At 38.3% G+C, this 22,719-nt stretch overlaps 1 protein-coding gene across 1 annotated transcript in view; it reads right to left on the reverse strand.

The window, feature by feature from the left end:
- DUSP10 (dual specificity phosphatase 10) overlaps positions 1 to 22,719 on the reverse strand; it is a 62,201-nt gene that overhangs the window by 2,285 nt on the left and 37,197 nt on the right. The window lies entirely within an intron of this gene.

Raw genomic sequence — 22,719 nt, forward strand, 5'->3', positions numbered from 1 at the left:
AAGCCCAACCCACTAGGAGCCAAAGGAAAATGACTAGTCGCCCTCAAAACTGGCCTATGGTCCCTAACTATTATTAATTTAACTCTTTCACTGCCAGCGGTCACAGGCATGGCTGTTACACACCTGAGGGCCTAAAAAAAGTGACATCCCATGGCTATCACTATATGCTGACACCATTCATGTATATGTTTCAGCTGGAAATACGGTTTAAAACATGTAATATTCTGTACAACTCAAAAACTTTGGCATTTCACCAGTCCCATTTACAAATGTTTTTTAGACGGATAGGTAGCAGAGCTGAGCATGTATTTGAATTACATTTTAAAGTGGCTGTCTGCTTTGGACAATCCCTTTTTGTTAGAAGGGTCACCTGGTGATAAGCTGATCATCAGATGGCCCCCCTGTTGGGAACCCCAGCGATCAGCTGTAAGCAGCAAGTATTCCGTTTCCCTGCAGCACCACCACTGGTTAAGTGAAGTATTACACAGTTACTTTAGAAATCAATTTGCTGTCTGTATAATGCATGGATGTGCCAGGTGTTCCAGAGCGAGATATGCTCTTTGTAGCTTTGCTCTACTGTGGCTAGGGTACTAATTATTCCTCATTATTCCTAAATAAACCCCTCCAAGCCCCTACACCACCTGAGAATGCCCTAAAACTATCTAAAAATTAAAGCTTTTATGCCCATTTGCATGAGTCGTGCCTTTTTGGTGTCTCATCAGAGAGTCCCACAAAAAATGAGACTGTTGAGAGGTATGTCTCCAGTTCTGCATAAACTAAAATAGATTGGGCCCACAAAAATGATGTAATTTTTTTATCTTATAGAGCAAATCCTGGTTCTCCAAAGTTTGAATTCCTTACGTTACGTGAATTCTAGTCATGGACCATAAGGGTATGTTTACACTAAGGCCTCATGCACACGACCGTAGCCGTGTGCACGGCCGTGATTTTCGGGTCGGCCGGCTGCGGACTGTCAGCGGACTGTCAGCCGCAGGCCGCCCGCAAATCGCGGGACATGCACATGGCCGCCGCCATTGTTTTCAATGAGCCCGGACCGCAGAACCGGGCCGTAATAGGACATGCCCGTTCTTTCTGCGGTCCGGGCTCCCGGGCCGTGCAAGGACCGCAAAAACTACGGTCGTGTGCATGGCCCCATAGAAAAGAATGGGGCGGGCCGCAATTCTCCCGTGGATTTTCGGGGGAATTGCGGCCGCAAAAACACGGTCGTGTGCATGGGGCCTAAGTATTTTTCGGCGTATTTTGGGGCATAAATCCCTCGAAACATGCCCTGGAAAACGCTACTAAAACACTGACAAACACCTTCCCAATGTAATCAATGGGAAAAACAGCGTTTAGTTCAGAGGAGGTGTTTATTTACGGCGATGTTTTAAAAACGGCACGTAAAAAAAGCCGCGTAAATGATGGAGCATGTCACTTTTGAAAAGCAGCTCTAAAAGCGTCTAAAAAAAAAAAGCCTCAAAAAAACGTTTTCTGCTTCAAAAACTACTGAAAATCAGAGGCTGTGATTTTCAGCCGCTTTTACTTGTGCGTGTGAACACAGCCTTAGGGTATGTTCACACGGCCTATTTACGGACATAATTCGGGCGTTTTTGCCCCGAATTACGTCTGAAAATAGCGCCTCAATAGCGCTGACAAACATCTGCCCATTGAAATTTACGCGCCGCTGTCAAATAACGGCGCGTAAATAGACGCCCGCGTCAAAGAAGTGACCTGTCACTTCTTTGGCGTAATTGGAGCCGTTATTCATTGACTCCAATGAATAGCAGCGCCAATTACGTCCGTAATGGACGCGGCGTTCAAGCGCCTGCACATGCCGGTACGGCTGAAATTACGGGGATGTTTTCAGGCTGAAACATCCCCGTAATTTCAGCCGTAACGGACGCCCTCGTGTGAACATACCCTTATACATATTCACCTGCCTTTCAAAGCTGTGAGTAAAAAACGACCTTGAGTCCGTCCTCATTATAACCATGCAGAATATAAATGAGAGTTGAGTGAGGTCCAGTCTGGGAAATCTCACACATTAGTAGCGCAGATTGCGAATAGAAGTTTCCGGATTTAGATAATGCAGAATAATAGTGATAGTGATCTGTGAACAAATGTGCTGTAATCTATAATGGCCAGACAACGGTGTAGGCACATCTCTGGATATAAAGCCTTTAAAAATATTGGATGCTAATGTTGACAGTAAATGTGCACCTCGTAACACTGTCCCTATAATGTACAGTCCTTACTCGAAAGGAATGGTCACTGCCTCTCTCAAGATCAACACACTCCTCTCCTGCTGCTGTCATCAATCTCATGATTTAATTGGCTACATGGTATTCTGCCCTCATCCTCTTCATGACACTGACTTTATGATGTACAATCCTATGATGTCCTAAGAGGTACATGACACTGACCCTATGATGTTCTCAATAACTTCAGAGGAAAGGTCACTGCCTCCTACAAAATCAGCACAATCACTTGACCCATGATCGCTGTATTTTGCAAACAAGAGAATTTGTTATTGCTCTACGGTTCACATAGAGGTGATGTTGTGTCATATATATGATGGTAATTACTTATTTTTTTCGTTTGACATCTGTGAAAGTGGCCTGTGAACCTCATACGTAAAAGACGAACAAAGAACAGAAAGGAGATCGCCCAAGGTAAAACAGAAGCGAATCACATGAGTAATAACAATAAACGGACTTGCTGATGGGATTTACAGTTAATTGTCAGGCACGTAAACGCCCAGACATGAGAGAGCGATCTCTGCTTACAGAATGAAATGAGGCGTTGTCCTAACAATATGAGGAAGCGTTGCTATAAACAATCACAGGGATTTAATGACCCCGTATATTTACTTTCTGAACAGGAAACTATTCTGTTTGAAATGCAAAATTAATGAAAAAACAAATAAACAATAATAAAAGCAATAATAAAAATAATAATATAATGATACTAAAAATAATAATAATAAATATAATAATATAACATAAAAATAATAATATAACATAAAAATAATAATAATATAATACTAAAAATAATAATATAATACTAAAAATAATAATAATAAAAATAATAATATAACATAAAAATAATAATAATATAATACTAAAAATAATACTAAAAATAATAATATAATACCAAAAATAATAATACTAATAATAATATAATACCAAAAATAATAATAATATAACAAAGAATACAAAATAATAATACTAAAAAGAATATAATAACAAGCAAGCATAAAAATAATGATAATAATAATAATATAGATAATTCATTTAAATTATTTTCAGGTTTTGGTAATTATTTAATTTATTTATTGTTTATATTTATTATTGCATTATTTTAATAAGAATTTTAAATACTATTATTTAAGGTGTAATAGTTCACAGTTACGAAATAATAAAAAGGTAGTATTAGTAATAATAATAAAATAATAATAATAATAATAATAATAATGAAAAAATAATAATTTAATACATTTTGAAAAAAATATATTCATTCTAGATTGACGTCCAGTTTTTTCTTTTTTTTCTTTTTTTATATAATTAGTGTAGAATTCTGAAAAAAAACAGGCTTGTGTACGCTCTGTGATACTGTACATATATTACGAGATGTCATAATGTATACTGGGTTGTAATTGTTAACGATATATTAAATATTGCTTAAATAAAATAATTTCTCTCCAAAATAACTTAATTTGAATATTTTTTTTTATAATAATGATAATAACAATAATAATATGCATTTGACATAAATGTCCTGTTCCGTTTGTAGCCAGTAAGATACATCAGTAATATGTGATATTAGGGAGTCAGGCTTTTTTTAATCTTATTTTTATATAATTGGTGTCCGCAAAGACGAACTTATTGTAATTTTATTTGTTCCGATTTGTTCTAATTGGTTCCCCATGGCAAAAAAATTCCACATTTTTGGTTTTCACTCATGAGGCCCATAGTATATTATATGATGTAGGCTGAGGACCATAATGTGGACGCAATTTTATCATCTGCATTATGGCAGAAATACTCGGACCTCCCGCGGTTCATAGCTCAGCATAGAACTGTTGAGCACTAACGCCACGCAACTATGCCACTAGGTAGCACTGATATTCCAACCGGCTTTGTTCACATTTGCGTTGTGGCTTCTGTTAATAACGTAAGTCACAACGCTCTGCCGGATCCGCCATACAAAGGGTACCACCAGTGCCCGACAGGCCCCCTGTTGACTTACAATGGGCTCCATCGGTTTCTGGCGTGGTTATCGTATTTTAACGGGCTGCTGATGAAGACTCTGAACGGGGTCATGCACATGGCCGTATTATAGAACTGTGTTGTATGGATCGGTAACATCATGTCCATAGTCTGCCATGGTCCCGGGAAGTATCGTACAGCCTCCGTGCACTCCCGTAAAACTCTGTCAGACTCCATGTTTACGGAGATATTCTCCCCTAGAAGTAACATTCAACGGAGCATGCCACGATTTTATCCTGTCTGATCAGTATGGAATTCTACAAAAAAAATAACTCAGGCGACTACGTACGAAAACGGAGGTATACGGCGGTACAGTAGAGGCCTCATGTTTATCTATGGGAGCCCTATTACGGTGCCCTATAAAACAGCCATAATACAGACGTATGGACTGTGAAGAATGACTTAGCACCCGAATGACTACAACAAAACAAAGAATTTAAAAGCAAGAATGATTCCTATAAAAAAAAATTCTTTCATTTGCCATCTGATAATCCACATTCTGATAGTCCAGCACTTGTTTCTGCCACGGAACGACAAGATAATGCGGAATCTCACAGGACCAGGTGCAGGAGACAGGGAGTGGGGAACTCCCGGATGTTTTATAGTAGTATTTTATGATCTACTATTTTCCTGGAGTATTATAAAAAAAATTAAGCCGGATTATAATGCCCTAAATATAGTCGTATTTTCGTGTCCGCGTTACAGACATTACACCCTGATCCTCTGGGACTGGGAGCCATAAGGACCTCTACGCGGCCGTATTACATCCATCTGAAACCGCCCTTATCCAGATGATTTTCTAGCCTATCAGGTTCACTTAATGCAGGCGCTTAACTGTAGATGGTGCAACTAGTGTCCCATTGTATTATTCATATGGACGTAGCAGAGCTGAATGTGTCATTAACTATTTGGGGCTGCATGATTTGGACACCCCTAGCTAAGAAAATGCAGTTGATTTTTACTTGCAGTCCCATGTAAACCTATGGATAAAACGGACCATGAGTTCCGCCAAATGACAAACTCAGCTCTGCTACATCTTTTTAGGTTCATTTACTTAGAACGTACTATCCACCTGTCATTACTGTTGGCTTTCTGTTCTCTTAATTGTGTCTTCTTTACTTCATAATGACATCATTGTCAGGGTCCCCACCTGCCCGGCCTCTATGGCAACGATACAAGAGCACACCATGACATCAGCCCTTTGAGAGTAGACAATACAGAACTGCGACTCTGTGTAATGCGCGTCGTGCAGTTCACTTCCCGGGAACGGATGATGTAATGTGAACAGGTGCTGGGGGTTTTATTTACCCAAGTGAAAAAAAAAAAAAAAGGAACTGAGACTCCTAGCGCGTCTGTCCGATGGTAATTCTCAACTGTATCGTTTTATGGCACCATATGGAGCGTGAGCTGTAGGGCTTGGCCTGACTTATATACAGGAACTAAGTATAATGATCTGCTCAGTGACCTCATCTACATAGAATTACACTATAAAAGTCACATATACAGTATATACATAAATATATATATATCGGCCCCTTCTTTCAAGATGTTAAAAACCCTATTTTCGTAGGGATCGCTGGGTGACAACCAACAGGGCTGCCATGACAGTTCTTACAGGGGTTGTCACTGTCCTAAGGGATCATGCACATGGTCGTATTACAGGTCCATATAAGCTGTACAGAGCCCTAATACAGCACCCGTAGACTTTATTGGGGCCATTCTACACCTCCATATGCCACCAATTTCTTACAGAGTCATATGGATTTTTTTTTCACAATCTCGCCATCGGATGCTGCATTATGGAGGTATTCTTCTCTAGGGCAGTGCGTCTGACATTAAGTGGTGTTGCCATACTGGGGGAACTGGTATTAAGCACTGTGTATGGACTACAGGTAGAATGCTACTTGTATGGATATAAATATGAAACAACAGCAGTGTCTTAATTTACAGTAGAAACGGAGCTATAATTTAGTCACAGAGTCACCCAGGCATCTCAGAACTAAACAGCCCCTGCTAACTCCTCCCTCTCTGTGTGTCTACTTCTAGGAGGTTTTACACTGAATTCAATGTACAGAAATGTCTGATCTATTGCAGTCTGGGAATTCCCTAATTCTGAGATTTATGGCATATGCATAGGATATGCCAAAAATGTCTGATAGATGCAGGTCCCAGCTTTTGGGGTTCTCCAGAAGGCGGATCGCCCGATCCTGCCTCCATTGATTTCTATGGAAGTTACGAAAACTGCAACCCCCGTTTTGGAGATAGGTGCGAGTCCTACAGCTAGGACAAGTATCTATAAGACATTTATGGCATATACTGTGGATATGTCATAAATGTCACGGATGGGAATATCTCTTTATAGCATAACCACTATCCAACCAGTATCTCAAGGGACATCTCTACGGGAAGTTTTAAAGTGATAAGTAGAGATCCATTGCTTTGGTAACAGTAAGTGGGAGGAATTAAGACGAGGGTGGTGACTATTTTGCATAGGGTACTGAGTATTTATATATAATTTAGACATTGAATTGTTTTCTTTGCATGTAACATACATACACTTGGGCATTCTCTGAATTTTATTTCTGAATGGAAATGTGAAAAATGTCCGCCATTGGTCTAACCTGCATGTTTTGGGTAATTTTCCTTCCTTCTGCTACTCATAATCTATCTCTATGCTTGCTGAGTGGGCAGCCTTTTCCTGGTGTGACGTAAGAACTGTGCTGTGTGTTCTGAGTCAATAAGATGTCTTCGCCCTGCTGCTCCTTTTACCCTCTCACAGCATTTTGTCTCACAGACAGACAGAGAAACTGCAGCTGCATCTCCCTCCTCCCTGTTCCTTCTGTCTAATATTTACTGTATTACTCTAGACAGATTTTTGGGGAGACTGAAGAAGTTTCTGAAACCTAACAGTGGGAATACAAACATATATACAGTATATATAAACACACACACACGTTAATGGAGTTACGTACTGTGTGATAAAAGCCGACCTCTACTTTCTATCAAACCCTTCTACAGCTGAACAGTCTCAGATCTAGAACGGATCAAGCTCTGCTCTGACACAAGTACGAAAACAAAGTCTCCTGAGTGGTTTTGTGTACACAGAATTAATACCTTCTCATACAGTTAGATCATTTATTTATATAGAAACAGAACACCCTGGAAAGAAGAAATGCTACTATATTACACCGCACTTTTGACAGACGGCGAATAACAAAGGGGCACATGGAAGGAAACTCTGCAATTGTAAAATTTTAGATGACATGTATTTTATAAGACACCTATTCAAATATATATTTCACCCATTGTATATAACTGACCGTGACTCGTGGCAGCCATTACCGCTCCTATAGGGGTTGTTATTCTGCTTTCCTAGAGTCCTAAACAACAGAGGTGCCTAGATATGCAGCGATATCTAGGACTTAAAGAGACAGACTTTCCGTTAACAAGCGGAAAAGGGCCATATATAATGACTAAATAAAATTTTTAACAACTTACATGGGGCCTTAAGAGAAAGGGGACCCACTGTGTTACTATCGGATTTGAGGCTAAACCAGGGGGCGGAGTCTAAGACCTTGTTCTTGCAACCCCTTAAAATGCCCAAATTACCTGACATGTGCTGGCCCTTTAAGAAGTTGCGCGCTGCTATGGAGAGCTGGCAGTAATGGGATGTGTGAGAGGGATGTCATCCGCGATGCAGAGCACAGACAGAGGGCTGTAATAGGGACATGTTGGATCTTAGGGGTAAATGCTATTCAATAACCAAGTACAGGATGAATTCTAATATGATAAATGAAGAATGATGATGTCACTAATCCATAATATAACGAGTGTATACAAAGGCAAGAGAAGTGAGAACAAAGAGAACAAACAGGCGCTACCTAGGGTAAGTACGACAGGTTAAAGGGAACCGATCACCAGCATTTCACCTATTAAACCAGCAATACCTGGTAGTAGTGGGTGAAAAATCCTTTTTATGTAACCTGTAATTATCTTCTTAGTCGGCTCCGTACCTTTAGTATTCCGTTTTTTAGTTTTCCTGCGCCGTATGCTAATGAGCATTAAAGAGTCATATCTTCATTCCTCAAGCCTTTCCGAGTTAACCCCGCCTCCTTACTTTTGATCGACAGTTCCTCGCCCCCCCCCCCCCCAGCACACATGAAATCCCGCGTTTGCGCATCATGTCCTGGTCTTGTTCTGGTGACACCACAGCGGCGCTTGCGCAGTAACTAGATCTGGGGCCCGACGAAGCAGGGAAGGGTGTCGGACCATACATAACGGGTGCAGGCGCGATATCTCAGACAAGATTTCAGTATTCAGGATGGGCCAGATTTCAGCGGTGGGCGGGCGTTAGAAGAGGAACGAAACAAGACTGACGGATTATCACCATAAAAGGCGCAAAATGTTTGCAGACCGTTATTTACGGTCGGAGGACGAGTTTAGGAGAGGGGATAACGGCAATGAATGATTTAATAGCAGCGGCCAGCGAGGGGTGAGGAGAGTTCAATAGGTGAAATGCTGGTGACAGGTTCCCTTTAAGGATGGCTTTCTCAGTTGAGCGTAATAAATGGAGGCTCATCTTAAATGGTTGTGCATGAATAGGCACAACACTGTTGCGGAGCGAGAAGGTTGGGAAGGATGCTGCCGGTGTCGTAATCCCCATAGCGTCAGGTGCCAACCTCGTCGGGGAATAGAAGCAGGTAGATAAAAACAATGAAAACCAGGTAGAATCCACTGTAAAAAAGTGACACCGTCCAGGCGCAAAACCTCGATGAGTCAATCAGATTTTTGGTAAAAGCTAATTTATTGTATATAAACAACATATCTCCCAACATTCAAGTATCGCAAAGAGGGACAACCAATGTGGCTAGCGTAGCGCGCTGTGGCACATACTGGACAGTGACGTCAGTGGCTTCTGCTAGAGCAAAATCCCCAGCCAGAGCGTTGCTGAATCTGCTCCAGGAGGAGCCACTGATGTCACTGTCCATATATGGCAGTGACGTTAAGGGCTGGGCTGAGCGCTTAAGGTAGTTCTGCGCCCAGGGATTCCTCTGTACTAATGCTGAAGCACGGAGCTGACAGTTCCCTGCTTTAGTATTGGGTTCAACTGTATCTGCATGCTGAGGACGCAAATACATTTGACACCGGGAGTCTGGGAAATACCACCAGCCACCTCGGGGCAGTGGGATACCGAGCCGAAATCCAGTACTGCCCTGCTGAATCCGGGACGCTTGGGAGATATGTAAACAATAGAGCATAATGAGAAAAACATAAGAAGCAAGAGTCTCTTAAAATACAACGCGTTTTGGGTAAACAGGACCCTTTTTTCAAGTAAGGCTTCGTTCACATCTGCGTCAGGGCTCCGTTCGTGGGTTCTGGCAGAGCTTTCCATCAGGGGAACCTATGAACAGAGCCCTGCCTGAAACAAACGGAAACCATAGGTTTGCATTACCATTTATTTCAATGGTGACGGATTCGGTGCAAATGGTTTCCGTTTGTCACCGTTGTTTAAGGGTTCGGTCGTTTTGACGGACTGAATAGCGCAGTCGACTGCACTAACAAAACTACGGAACACTTAAACAACAGTGACAAACAAAAACCATTTGCACCGGATCCGTCACCATTGAAATCACCCCTTGTAATTGGTTTCATTTTGGATTCCGTTCATGGGTTCCCCTGACGGAAAGCGCCAACGGAACTTGTGAACGGAGACCCGATGCAGAAGGGAACGAAGCCTAAGCATGAGACAATGCAGTGTATAATGTAGCTGACCAGTGTGTATAAATAAAGGTACAATGAATCTGGAGCAGACAGAAAAATAACTAAAGGAAGGAGCAGATTATTGGGGCACAATGTATATCAATTAGAAGAGAATCTTAAAAATGGAGACTAGAGAAAGCGCGCCCAAGACCGTGTGAGAGGAGATGAGAGGAGGAGGTTCGACACCAAGTAGCTGACCTTCCTACCCGCTCCACTATACCACCACCATTTCTATGTTCCCACTGTCCATATTAGCGGGGAGCCTGAAAACAATACCCCCAACGCTGCCCCCCCCCCCCCGCACCCTTGCCGAGGTCACAGCTCAGGCTCACACATAAGGGTCGCAACTCCCCCCGCTGCCACCCCCACCCCATGTCTCGAATTTCTCAATGAAATTCTAAACTTACACAACTAAACCACACCCCCTGGGAGGCCCTGGCGCCAATTTCAAGTGGTTATTTAAACACACTGGTCAGCTACACTATACGCTGCATTGTCTCATGCTTACTTGAAAAAGGGGTCCTGTTTCCCCGAAACGCGTTGTATTTTAAGACACTCTTGTTTTTTATGTATTCTTCATTATGCTCTATTGTTTATATACAATAAATTAGCTTTCACCAAAAATCGGAATAACTCGTGGAGGTTTTGCGCCTGGATGGTGTCGCCTCTTTACAGCGGATCCTACCTGGTTTCCATTGTCTTTATCTACCTATAATATAACTAGTGACACTGTTGATTCAGTAGCCAATCAGAACAATGCTTAATATGACATAATTACAGAATATTAGTCTTTTTTTTTTTACATCGCTCTAATGGGTAATTTATTGGTAATTTAATGAATATTTCGCTAATTGATATTAAAAAGGGAAATCCAAGGAAAATGATATTCTGGTATGTCACAGCTACAGGTGAGAAGATCAGACTGCTGACATCTGTCATGTTAGATCACCACTGACTTCCAAAATTAAAGGGCTCAGTAGTGGTCAGAGATCTCCAATGGGATCTTCTCCCAGGTATCTATGACATATCAGAAGATCATATTTACTGAATTTCTACTTTAAGGAATTTACTATAAATTTGGATAAATTGTCTCATAAGAGAATATTTATGGTACTTAACAGGGAGTTTTCCAACATGCATATAACCCCTTCATTATGAAGGATCTGTGTGTACTGTGCTCTGGGGTACTGCTCCCGGCTGTTGAGCACTGTGCACACCATGTCCCGCAGCCCGAGTGCAGTCAACTATGAGAAAACCAACACTACAATGTAAGTACAGGCAAGAAAGAGAAAGACTAGACACAGGGCAACCTGGTCATGACAATGCGCTGGTCATATCATCAAAATGTATTGTACATTATATCTATCTATCTACCTCATATCTATCTATCTATCTATCTATCTATCTATCTATCTATCTATCTATCTATCTATCTATCTATCTATCTCATATCTATCTATATATCTATCTATCTATCTATCTATCTATCTATCTATCTATCTATCTATCTATCTATCTATCTATCTATCTATCTATCTATCTATCTATCTATCTCATATCTATCTATCTATCTATCTATCTATCTATCTATCTATCTATCTATCTATCTCATATCTATCTATCTATCTATCTATCTATCTATCTATCTATCTATCTATCTATCTATCTATCTATCTATCTATCTATCTATCTATCTATCTATCTATCTATCTATCTATCTATCTATCTATCTATCTATCTATCTATGTATCTATCTATCTCCTATAAACATAGCATCCCCCATGCCTCATAGTCCTAGTTTGTATTGCTTCTAGTCATGTGGCTTTGGTAAACATAATTATTCATTATTTCATATATATGTAGTGACCCAGAAATCAATGTCAATATTTTTCTGGACGATTAACATTTTAGCAAACATAAATAACCTACATGAGTAGAGTCGGAATTCAGGATGTTTTACGAGATGAATGTACAATAACTTATCTGGAGAAAACTGAGCTGATACGGAAGATGCAGCAGAACATGTACAAGTACCAAACGCCAGGAATATACTCATCACTGAACATAAGGTCACAGAAATCTCTAAATTACTACTTTTAAAAAAACACCTACATGCCAAGGAGAATGTCATTTTGTGTTACACGTTGGCCACATTAGAGGCGTTGCTGGGGAAAGGGGTAATGTCGTGTCCCACAGAGATATTACTCGAAGCACCCGAGACCCAATGCAAAATCTGTAACTGGGTCTACAATGCGCCATTTATAATACTGGTGTTTTCTAAAGTTGCACACACGTCTTAAGACATCAGGTCTGATGTGCGACGATTACTGATGTAACCTTATAGTTGCGCCCCTGATGTCCCGAGTGCTAGGTATAAAAGGCAGCAACTAAATTACTGTCCCGTGAAGGAAAGCAAAGCTGCGACTTTGGACCACATATATAAATTTCCATACTGTACAGTAATAATACTGTCCCTATATACAAGCAAATATCCACTATAATACTGCCCCTATATACAAGAATATAACTACTATAATACTGCTCCTATATACAAGAATATAACTACTATAATACTACCCCCTATATACAAGCATATAACTACTATAATACTGCTCCTATATACAAGAATATAACTACTATAATACTACCCCCTATATACAAGAATATAACTGCTATAATACTGCTCCTATATACAAGAATATAACTACTATAATACTGCCCCTATATATAAGAATATAACTACTATAATACTGCCCCCTATATACAAGAATATTACTGCTATATTACTGCTCCCTATATACAAAAATATAACTACTATGATACTACCCCCCTATATACAAGCATATAACTACTATAATACTGCTCCTATATACAAGAATATAACTATTATAATACTGCCTCCTATGTACAAGAATATAACTACTATAATACTGCTCTTATATACAAGAATATAACTACTATAATACTGTCCCCTATATACAAGAATATAACTACTATAAGACTGTCCCTATATACAAGCAAATATCCACTATAATACTGCCCCCTATGTACAAGAATATAACTACTATAATACTGCCCCCTATATAGAAGAATATAACTACTATAATACTGCCCTATATACAAGAATATAACTACTATAATACTGCTCCCTATATACAAGAATATAACTACTATAATACTGTCCCTATATACAAGAATATAACTACTATAATACTGCTCCTATATACAAGAATATAACTACTATAATACTGCCCCTATGTACAAGAATATAACTACTATAATACTGCCCCCTATATACAAGAATATAACTACTATAATACTGCTCCTATATACAAGAATATAACTACTATAATACTGCCCCTATATACAAGAATATAACTACTATAATACTGCTCCTATATACAAGAATATAACTACTATAATACTGCCCCTATGTACAAGAATATAACTACTATAATACTGCCCCTATGTACAAGAATATAACTACTATAATACTGCTCCCTATATACAAGAATATAACTACTATAATACTGCCCCTATATACAAGAATATAACTACTATAATACTGCCCCTATATACAAGAATATAACTACTATAATACTACCCCCCTATATACAAGCATATAACTACTATAATACTGCTCCTATATACAAGAATATAACTACTATAATACTACCCCCTATATACAAGAATATAACTGCTATAATACTGCTCCTATATACAAGAATATAACTACTATAATACTGCCCCTATATATAAGAATATAACTACTATAATACTGCCCCCTATATACAAGAATATAACTACTATAATACTGCTCCTATATACAAGAATATTACTGCTATAATACTGCTCCCTATATACAAAAATATAACTACTATAATACTACCCCCCTATATACAAGCATATAACTACTATAATACTGCTCCTATATACAAGAATATAACTATTATAATACTGCCTCCTATGTACAAGAATATAACTACTATAATACTGCCCACTATATACAGGAATATAACTACTATAATACTGCCCCCTATGTACAAGAATATAACTACTATAATACTGCTCTTATATACAAGAATATAACTACTACAATACTGCTCCTATATACAAGAATATAACTACTATAATACTGTCCCCTATATACAAGAATATAACTACTATAATACTGTCCCTATATACAAGCAAATATCCACTATAATACTGCCCCCTATGTACAAGAATATAACTACTATAATACTGCCCCCTATATAGAAGAATATAACTACTATAATACTGCCCCTATATACAAGAATATAACTACTATAATACTGCTCCCTATATACAAGAATATAACTACTATAATACTGTCCCTATATACAAGAATATAACTACTATAATACTGCTCCTATATACAAGAATATAACTACTATAATACTGCCCCTATGTACAAGAATATAACTACTATAATACTGCCCCCTATATACAAGAATATAACTACTATAATACTGTTCCTATATACAAGAATATAACTACTATAATACTGCCCCTATATACAAGAATATAACTACTATAATACTGCTCCTATATACAAGAATATAACTACTATAATACTGCCTCCTATATACAAGAATATAACTACTATAATACTGCTCCTATATACAAGAATATAACTACTATAATACTGCCCCTATGTACAAGAATATAACTACTATAATACTAACCCTTATATACAAGAATATAGCTACTATAATACTGCCCCCTATATACAAGAATATAACTACTATAATACTGCCCCTATGTACAAGAATATAACTACTATAATACTAACCCTTATATACAAGAATATAGCTACTATAATACTGCTCCTATATACAAGAATATAACTACTATAATACTGCCCCTATTTACAAGAATATAACTACTATAATACTGCTCCTATATACAAGAATATAACTACTATAATACTGCCTCCTATATACAAGAATATAACTACTATAATACTGCTCCTATATACAAGAATATAACTACTATAATACTGCCTCCTATATACAAGAATATAACTACTATAATACTGCCTCCTATATACAAGAATATAACTACTATAATACTGCCCCCTATATACAAGAATATAACTACTATAATACTGCCTCTATATACAAGAATATAACTACTATAATACTGCCCCCTGTATACAAGAATATAACTACTATTAATACTGCACATATATAAAAGAATATAACTACTATAATACTGCCTCATATATACAAGAATATAACTACTATAATACTGCCCCCTATGTACAAGAACATAACTACTATAGTACTGCCCCCTATATACAAGAATATAACTACTATAATACTGCTCCTATATACAAGAATATGACTACTATAATACTGCTCCTATATACAAGAATATAACTACTATAATACTGCTCCTATATACAAGAATATGACTACTATAATACTGCTCCTATATACAAGAATATAACTACTATAATACTGCTCCTATATACAAGAATATAACTACTATAATACTGCCTCCTATATACAAGAATATAACTACTATAATACTGCCCCTATATACAAGAATATAACTACTATAATACTGCCCCTATATACAAGAATATAACTACTATAATACTGCCCCTTATATACAAGATTATAACGACTATAAGGGTATGTGCACACACACTAATTACGTCCGTAATTGACGGACGTATTTCGGCCGCAAGTACCGGACCGAACACAGTGCAGGGAGCCGGGCTCCTAGCATCATACTTATGTACGATGCTAGGAGTCCCTGCCTCGCTGCAGGACAACTGTCCCGTACTGAAAACATGATTACAGTACGGGACAGTTGTCCTGCAGCAAGGCAGGGACTCCTAGCATCGTACATAAGTATGATGCTAGGAGCCCGGCTCCCTGCACTGTGTTCGGTCCGGTACTTGCGGCCGAAATACATCCGTCAATTACGGACGTAATTAGTGTGTGTGCACATACCCTAATACTGCTCCCTATATACAAGAATATAACTACTATAATACTGCCCCTATATACAAGAATATAACTACTATAATACTAACCCTTATATACAAGAATATAGCTACTATAATACTGCCCCCTATATACAAGAATATAGCTACTATAATACCGACCTCTATGTACAAGAATATAACTACTATAATACTGCCCCCTATATACAAGAATATAACTACTATAATACTGCTCCTATATACAAGAATATGACTACTATAATACTGCTCCTATATACAAGAATATAACTACTATAATACTGCTCCTATATACAAGAATATAACTACTATAATATTGCCCCTATATACAAGAATATAACTACTATAATACTGCCCCTATATACAAGAATATAACTACTATAATACTGCCCCTATATACAAGAATACAACTACTATAATACTGCCCCTTTATATACAAGAATATAACTACTATAATACTGCTCCTATATACAAGAATATAACTACTATAATACTGCCCCCTATATACAAGAATATATCTACTATAATACTGCTCCTATATACAAGAATATAACTACTATAATAGTGCCTCCTATATACAAGAATATAACTACTATAATACTGCCCCTTATATACAAGAATATAACTGCTATAATACTGCCCCTATATACAAGAATATAACTACTACAATACTGCTCCTATATACAGGAATATAACTACTATAATACTGCTCCTATATACAAGAATATAACTACTATAATACTGTTCCTATATACAAGAATATAACTACTATTCTACTGCCCCTATGTACAAGAATATAACAACTATAATACTGCCCCTATATACAAGAATATAACTACTATAATACTGCCCCTATGTACAATAATATAACTACTATAATACTGTACCCTATATATACAAGAATATAACTACTATAATACTGCTCCTGTATACAAGAATATAACTACTATAATACTGCCCCTATATACAAGAATATAACTACTATAATACTGCCCCCTATATACAAGAATATAACTACTATAATACTGTTCCTATATACAAGAATATAACTACTATAATACTGCCTCTATATACAAGAATATAACTACTATAATACTGCCCATATATAAAAGAATATAACTACTATAATACTGCCTCATATATACAAGAATATAACTACTATAATACTGCCCCCTATGTACAAGAACATAACTACTATAGTACTGCCCCCTATATACAAGAATATAACTACTATAATACTGCCCCTATATACAAGAATATAACTACTATAATACTAACCCTTATATACAAGAATATAGCTACTATAATACTGCCCCCTATATACAAGAATATAGCTACTATAATACCGACCTCTATGTACAAGAATATAACTACTATAATACTGCCCCCTATATACAAGAATATAACTACTATAATACTGCTCCTATATACAAGAATATGACTACTATAATACTGCTCCTATATACAAGAATATAACTACTATAATACTGCTCCTATATACAAGAATATAACTACTATAATACTGCCCCTATATACAAGAATATAACTACTATAATACTGCCCCTATATACAAGAATATAACTACAATAATACTGCCCCTATATACAAGAATACAACTACTATAATACTGCCCCTTTATATACAAGAATATAACTACTATAATACTGCTCCTATATACAAGAATATAACTACTATAATACTGCCCCCTATATACAAGAATATATCTACTATAATACTGCTCCTATATACAAGAATATAACTACTATAATAGTGCCTCCTATATACAAGAATATAAGTACTATAATATTGCCCCTTATATACAAGAATATAACTGCTATAATACTGCCCCTATATACAAGAATATAACTACTATAATACTGCTCCTATATACAGGAATATAACTACTATAATACTGCTCCTATATACAAGAATATAACTACTATAATACTGTTCCTATATACAAAAATATAACTACTATTCTACTGCCCCCTATGTACAAGAATATAACAACTATAATACTGCCCCTATATACAAGAATATAACTACTATAATACTGCCCCTATGTACAATAATATAACTACTATAATACTGTACCCTATATATACAAGAATATAACTACTATAATATTGCTCCTGTAAACAAGAATATAACTACTATAATACTGCCCCTATATACAAGAATATAACTACTATAATACTGCCCCCTATATACAAGAATATAACTACTATAATACTGCTCCCTATATACAAGAATATAACTACTATAATACTGCCCCCTATGAACAAGAATATAACTACTATAATACTGCCCCCTGTATACAAGAATATAACTACTATAATACTGCCCATATATAAAAGAATATAACTACTATAATACTGCCTCATATATACAAAAATATAACTACTATAATACTGCCCCCTATGTACAAGAACATAACTACTATAATACTGCTCCTATATATAAGAATATAACTACTATAATACTGTTCCTATATACAAGAATATAACTACTATAATACAACCCCTATATACAAGAATATAACTACTATAATATTACCCTATATACAAGAATATAACTACTATAATACTGCTCCTATATACAAGAATATAACTACTATAATACTACCCCTATATGCAAGAATATAACTACTATAATACTGCTCCTATATACAAGAATATAACTACTATAATACTGCTCCTATGTACAAGAAAATAACTACTATAATACTACCTAATATATACAAGAATATAACTACTATAATACTGCCCCCTGTATACAAGAATATAACTACTATAATACTGCCCCCTATATACAAGAATATAACTACTATAATACTGCTCCTATATACAGGAATATAACTACTATAATATTGCTCCTATATACAAGAATATAACTACTATAATACTGCCCCCTATATACAAGAATATAACTACTATAATACTGCCCCCTATATACAAGAATATAACTACTATAATACTGCCCCTATATACAAGAATATAACTACTATAATACTGCTCCTATATACAAGAATATAACTACTATAATACTGCCCCCTATATACAAGAATATAACTACTACCGTGTTTCCCCGATAGTAAGACACCCCCGATTGTAAGACGTATCGGGGGTTTCAGGGGGGTCGGCTAATATAAGCCGTACCCCGAAAGTAAGACATATGTCTTACTTTCGGGGAAACACGGGGGTATTGCCGCCTCCTGCCCACTTCCGCGCCGCCCCCCTCTCCATACGTCTCCATCAGCGGCAGGAGCACGGCTGTTATACACAGCCTGGCTCCTGCTGCAACTGCCGGAATCGAAGCGCGCGCCGATTCCGGCAGTTTAACCCATTAAATGCCGCTGTCAATAGTGACAGCGGCATTTAATGTGTTTGACAGAGGGGGGAGCTCCCTCTGTCACCCGATCGGCGCCCCCGCAAACAAATCGCGGGTCGCCGTCGGGTTTCCATGACAGCCGGGGGTCTAACAAAGACCCCCAGGTCTGCCTTCAGCATCTGCCTGTTAGGCGATGCCGGAGGCATGACCTAATAGGTTGCCTGTCAGTTTTACACTGACAGGCAATAATGCTTCGGTATACTAAGTATACCAAAGCATTATATATGCGATCGGCACATCGCATAGTGAAGTCCCCTGGTGGGACTAAAAAAAAAAATGTAAAACAGTTAAATAAAGTTTGTGAAAAAAAAAATAAAAATAATTCGACAATTTTTTTCCCAATATAAGACATACCCCGAAAGTAAGACATAGTGGGGCTTTTGGGGATAAAAAGAAAGTAAGACACTGTCTTACTTTCGGGGAAACACGGTATAATACTGCTCCTATATACAGGAATATAACTACTATAATATTGCTCCTATATACAAGAATATAACTACTATAATACTGCTCCCTATATACAAGAATATAACTACTATAATACTGCCCCTATATACAAGAATATAACTACTATAATACTGCCCCCTATATACAAGAATATAACTACTATAATACTGCCCCCTATGTACAAGATTCTCATACGGAACTCGCAGTAATCTTTATCCATGAAAAGCAATCATAAATCCAAAGCGAGAAAAACAAAGGAAACTCATAATAAATAACTAACAGCTTGATATAAATGTTGGGAGTAAATTGAAAACCCAACAACTAAGACAATAGACGGAGCTCATTATAAGAGGAGATGTCGTCTAATTAGCAGCCATGTTTATGAATAAGCTGAGGGCATCCAGAGAACATTTACTCATAACCTTAGCACATTATTTACAGCAATTAACTTCTGCTTGGAAGGGCCATAATTATGTCCTTGCCATAGGAATTGATGTACCTCTTCACTGCCGTGTCCAAATAATTCCAAGGTTAAAAGTAGTCCACTCTTACAGGCATCAAAGCCCCCCTCCACTTACCAATATTAGTTTTTCTCGTAATTTCAAGCCTACGTAATACCGCTATATAGAGCTATGATAATATTGGCATATATAGTCCATATAGTACCACCATACAGTGCCCAAATATATACTTATATACAAATATATACTCCCTTAAAGAGCCTACATTATACCATGATTCAGATACAAAATAATACCACCATACACCGCATAATAATATTGGGTGATTTTAGTTTTCTCCTGGTGTTCCAATCTTATGGGGCTTCCTAGGGGATGGAGGCCATGGGCAATTGTTCTATTTTCCCCCACTTGTGCAGGGCTTAAGTGGACGCTGCATATTACAGGGATTCTCTATTTGGTTCTGTGATGTACAACGCCCTTTCAAGCCTTGCACTAGGGAGAACATAATGTAAGAGTTTTGCTCAGAGTATTCCCATAAAGAACTTCAGCCATTGTTTTGGTAAACAATGTAGAAACTACCACCAGCACTAATTACTACAGTAATAGCTCTTTTTTACTTTTGTGTAATGCATAAGGAGTACTAACTCTGCACACTCAAACACTTTATGAGAGCATGATTATCCAGCAGTGTTCGGCTCTGTTCATATCCCGGTTTTGCCCTACGTTTAGCGTATATGTTTGGGAACTGCTATAGTTATATGGATCATTCCAAACTGTGATCAGGATGCTATAGAGACAAAGATCCAGGTCTAAGGCCCAGGAGAAGCGACAGACTGTGCCCTGTGCAGCAGCATGCATGTCACAGGCAGTGTACTAACTTCAGCCCACTGCAGAGAGGGGCAGAGATGATTGGTTGACAATAGCCTTACATCATCTACAGCAGGGGTCTCAAACTCGGCTGGGTAAGTGGGCCACATATAGAAAAAATGTGAAGTTGATGGGCCGCATTACTTTCAAATTTGATACAATACAAAATTATTGTTAATCAATTAGTTATGTGAACTACTATAATACTACTACATTACTATAATAATACATTACTATAATACTACACTACTATAATAATACTCGCTATTTGCGAGATTTCTCCATGTGCTTATTTCAACAATCCAGTTTTCCAGCTTAAGTGTCGCTAAATGCAGTCCGGCAGCTCAGTTGGCAGCGTTTGGCAGACACACAAATGTCAAGATTGGGCAGCCCCTTTTTAGATAGTGCCACAGAGCCCTCTATAGATACTGCCACAGTGCCCTCTGTAGATACTGCCACAGTGCCCTCTGTAGATACTGCCACACATCCCTAGATAATGCCAGTGTCCTCTGTAGATACTGCCACACACACAGTGCCCTCTGTAGATACTGCCACAGTGCCCTCTGTAGATGCTGCCACTGTGCCCTCTGTAGATGCTGCCATAGTGCCCTCTGTAGATGTTGCCACAGTGTCCTCTGTAGATGGTGCCACAGTGCCCTCTGTAGATGCTGCCACAGTGCCCTCTGTAGATAATGCCACACACACCCCTTGTAGATAGTGCCACACACACCCCTTGTAGATAGTGCCACATACATCCCCATTAGACAGCTCCATTGGGACTCCCTCTAGGAGTGGAATCCCCAGCCAGAGCATTGCCGAAGCTTTGGCCAGGGATTCCTCTGCTGGAGGAGCCCCTGATGTCACTGTCCATACACAGTGACGTCAGGGGATCCTCCTGGACCGGAATGTGATGTTAGGGGCAACCCCAGAGCCGGTGTCCCAGAGCAGAGCACTAGTATAGGCTCTACTCCAGAACTCTGGGGAAGCAACTGCCATCAGTGTCCACACGTGGACAGTGATGTCAGGGGCTTGCCCAGAGCTGGAGTCCCGGAGCAGAGCCGCTTCTAGCACTCTGCCTAGGACTCCAGCTCTGCTCCTGACATCACTGTTCATATATGGACAGAGATGTCAGGGGCAACCCCAGAGCTGGAGTCCCGGGCAGAGCGCTAGTAGCGTTCCTACTGGGACTCAAGCTGTGCTCCTGACATAACTGTCCAGCTCTGGGGAAGCCCTAAACATCGCTGTCCATATGTGGACAGCGATGTCAGGGGATTCCACAGAGTCCCGGAGCAGAGCATATACTAGTGCTCTGCCCGGGACTCTGGCTCTGGGGAAGTCCCAGACATCGCGATGTCCATATATGGACAGCGATGTCAGGGAATTCCACAGAGTCCCGGAGCAGAGCCGATACTAGCACTCTGCCTGGGACTCCGCTCTGGGGTAGACCCTGACAACACTGTCCATATATGGACAGCGATGTCAGGGAATTCCACAAGTCCCAGAGCAGAGCCGATACTAGCGATCTGCCCGG

The sequence above is a fragment of the Rhinoderma darwinii genome, chromosome 4 (genome assembly GCF_050947455.1).
Source record: "Rhinoderma darwinii isolate aRhiDar2 chromosome 4, aRhiDar2.hap1, whole genome shotgun sequence".
In the NCBI taxonomy this organism is placed as follows: Eukaryota; Metazoa; Chordata; class Amphibia; order Anura; family Rhinodermatidae; genus Rhinoderma; species Rhinoderma darwinii.